This window comes from Arachis stenosperma, chromosome 1, assembly GCF_014773155.1.
Source record: "Arachis stenosperma cultivar V10309 chromosome 1, arast.V10309.gnm1.PFL2, whole genome shotgun sequence".
Taxonomy (NCBI): domain Eukaryota; kingdom Viridiplantae; phylum Streptophyta; class Magnoliopsida; order Fabales; family Fabaceae; genus Arachis; species Arachis stenosperma.
In genome coordinates this window covers 38946871-38950777 of record NC_080377.1, presented here as the reverse complement: position 1 = coordinate 38950777, position 3907 = coordinate 38946871, and positions in this window count along the sequence as shown.

Below are 3907 nucleotides of genomic sequence, written 5' to 3'. Positions count from 1 at the left end.
GTACAGCAGAGCCCCACACCTTAATCTATGGTGTGTAGAAACTCCACCGTTGAAGATACATAAGAACAAGAGTGATCATTGGTTTCGGCCCCAGAGAGGGAACCAGAAGAACCAAGATGTAAATACAATAGTAAAAGGTCCTATTTATAGAGAACTAGTAGCCTAGGGTGTACAGAGATGAGTAAATGACATAAAAATCCACTTCCGGGCCCACTTGGTGTGTGCTTGGGCTGAGCAATGAAGCATTTTCGTGTAGAGACTCTTCTTGGAGTTAAACGCCAGCTTTTATGCCAGTTTGGGCGTTTAACTCCCATTTTGGTGCCAGTTCCGGCGTTTAACGCTGGGATTTCTGAGGGTGACTTTGAACGCCGGTTTGGGCCATCAAATCTTGGGCAAAGTATAGACTATCATATATTTCTGGAAAGCCCAGGATGTCTACTTTCCAACGCCGTTGAGAGCGCGCCAATTGGGCTTCTGTAGCTCCAGAAAATCCACTTCGAGTGCAGGGAGGTCAGAATTCAACAGCATCTGCAGTCCTTTTCAGTCTCTGAATCAAATTTTTGCTCAGGTCCCTCAATTTCAGCCAGAAAATACCTGAAATCACAGAAAAACACACAAACTCATAGTAAAGTCCAGAAAAGTGAATTTTAACTAAAATCTAATAAAAATATACTAAAAACTAACTAGATCATACTAAAAACATACTAAAAACAATGCCAAAAAGCGTACGAATTATCCGCTCATCACAACACCAAACTTAAATTGTTGCTTGTCCCCAAGCAACTGAAGATCAAATAAGATAAAAAGAAGAGAATATACTATAGACTCCTGGTGGACGAAATTGTGATCATCAATATTGGCTCTTTGGTATGTACACAAAAACTATTGTGTCTCTTGGTTAAATTCACAACTCCGTTCAACTAACCAGCAAGTGTACTGGGTCGTCCAAGTAATAAACCTTACGTGAGTAAGGGTCGAATCCACAGAGATTGTTGGTATGAAGCAAGCTATGGTCACCTTGCAAATCTCAGTTAGGCAGATTAAAATTGTTTAAGATTTCGGAAATCAATAATAAGAAAATAATAAAAGGGATAGAATACTTATGCAGATTCATTGGTAGGAATTTCAGATAAGTGAATGGAGATGCTGTATGACTCAAGGACGCCTGCTCTCCTACTGCTTTTACTCAGTCCTTCTTACTCCTTTCCATGGCAAGCTTTGTATAGGGGTTCACCATCAGCGGTGGCTACTTTCAATCCTCTCGTGAAAATGATCCTATGCGGCTGTCACTCGCACGGCTAATCGTCTGGAGGCATCACCCATGGTTGATGGCTACATCCCATCCTCGCAGTGAAAACTAATGCTCACGCACTCTGTCACAGTACGGCTAATCACTGGTTGGTTCCTGCGCCTACTGGAATAGAATCCCTTGATTCTTTTGCGTCTATCACTAACGCCCAGCACTTGCAAGTTTGAAGCACGTCACAGTCATTCATTACCGGAATCCTACTCGGAATACCACAGACAAGGTTAGACTTTCCGGATTTCCAGGATCCTACTCGGAATACCACAGACAAGGTGAGACTTTCCGGATCCTCATAAATGCCGCCATCTATCTAGCTTATACCACGAAGATTCTGTTGGGGAATCTAAGAGATATACATTCAAGCTCGGTTGCATGTAGAACGGAAGTGGTTGTCAATCACGCGCGTTCATAAGTGAGAATGATAATGAGGGTTATCTAACTCATCACATTCATCATGTTCTTGGGTACGAATGAATATCTTGGAATAAGAATAAAAGAGGAATTGAATAAAAGAAAGTAGAAATTCATTAATACTTGAGGTACAGCAGAGCTCCACACCCTTAATCTATGGTGTGCAGAAACTCCACCGTTGAAAATACATAAGTAAAAGAGGTTCAGGCATGGCCGAATGGCCAGCCCCCATGATCTGAGAACTATGCGTCCCAAGATGTCAAATACATTAGTTAAATGTTCTATTTATAATAAACTAGCTCCTAGGGTTTACATGAGTAAGTAATTGATGCATAAATCCACTTCCGGGGCCCACTTGGTGTATGTTTGGGCTGAGCTTGATCAATCCACGAGCTGAGGCATCTCTTGGAGTTGAACTCCGAGTTATGACGTATTTTGGGCGTTCAACTCCGGATCATGACGTTTTTCTGGCGTTTAACTCCAGACAGCAGCATGTACTTGGCGTTCAACGCCAAGTTACGTCGTCAATTTCCGAATAAAAAATGAACTATTATATATTGCTGGAAAGCCCTGGATGTCTACTTTCCAACGCCGTTGAGAGCGCGCCATTTGGAGTTCTGTATCTCCAGAAAATTCATTTTGAGTGCAGGGAGGTCAGATTCCAACAGCATCAGCAGTCCTTTTGTCAGCCTTTTTCAGAGTTTTGCTCAAGTCCCTCAATTTCAGCCAGAATTTACCTGAAATCACAGAAAAACACACAAACTCATAGTAAAGTCCAGAAATGTGAATGTAACATAAAAACTAAGGAAAACATCCCTAAAAGTAGCTTGAACTTACTAAAAACTACCTAAAAACAATGCCAAAAAGCGTATAAATTATCCGCTCATCACAACACCAAACTTAAATTGTTGCTTGTCCCCAAGCAACTAAAAATCAAATAGGATAAAAAGAAGAGAATATACTATAAATTCAAAAAGATCAATGAATATTAATTATAATTAGATGAGCGGGACTTGTAGCTTTTTGCTTCTGAACAGTTTTGGCATCTCACTTTTTCCTTTGTAGTTTAGAATGATTGGCTTCTCTAGGAACTTAGAATTTCGGATAGTGTTATTGACTTTCCTAGTTAAGCATGTTGATTCTTGAACACAGCTACTTATGAGTCTTGGCCGTGGCCCTAAGCACTTTGTTTTCCAGTATTACCACCGGATACATAAATGCCACAGACACATAACTGGGTGAACCTTTTCAGATTGTGACTTAGCTTTGCTAGAGTCCCCAGTTAGTGGTGTCCAGAGCTCTTAAGCACACTCTTTTGCTTTGGATCACGACTTTAACCACTTAGTCTCAAGCTTTTCACTTGGACCTTCATGACACAAGCACATGGTTAGGGACAGCTTGATTTAGCCGCTTAGGCCCGGATTTTATTTCCTTGGGCCCTCCTATCCATTGATGCTCAAAGCCTTGGATCCTTTTTACCCTTGCCTTTTGGTTTTAAGGGCTATTGGCTTTTTCTACTGCTCCTTCTTTTTCTATATACTCTTTTTAGCTCCATATTTTTTTTCGAATGCTTCTTTTTTTTTTTCACTGCTTTTTCTTGCTTCAAGAATCAATTTCATAATTTTTTCAGATCATCAATAACATTTCTCTTTGTTCATCATTCTTTCAAGAGCCAACAATTTTAACATTCATAAACAACAAGATCAAAAGACATACGCACTGTTCAAGCATTCATTCAGAAAACAAAAAGTATTGTCACCACATCAATATAATTAAATTAAATTCAAGGATAAATTCGAAATTCATGTACTTCTTGTTCTTTTGAATTAAAACATTTTTCTTTTAAGAGAGGTGAAGGATTAATGGAATTTATTCATAGCTTTAAGGCATGGTTACATACTAATGATCATGAGATAAAGACACAAAACATAGATAAACACAATAATTAAAAACCGAAAACAGAAAGAAATAAAGAACAAGGAATGAATCCACCTTTAGTGGCGTCTTCTTCTTGAAGGACCAATGATGTTCTTAAGCTCTTCTATGTCCCTTCCTTGCCTTTGTTGCTCCTCCCTCATTGCTCTTTGATCTTCTCTTATTTCTTGGAGAATGATGGAGTGTTCATGATGTTCCACCCTTAGTTGTTCAACATTATGGCTCAAATCTTCTAAGGAGGTGTTGAGTTGCTCC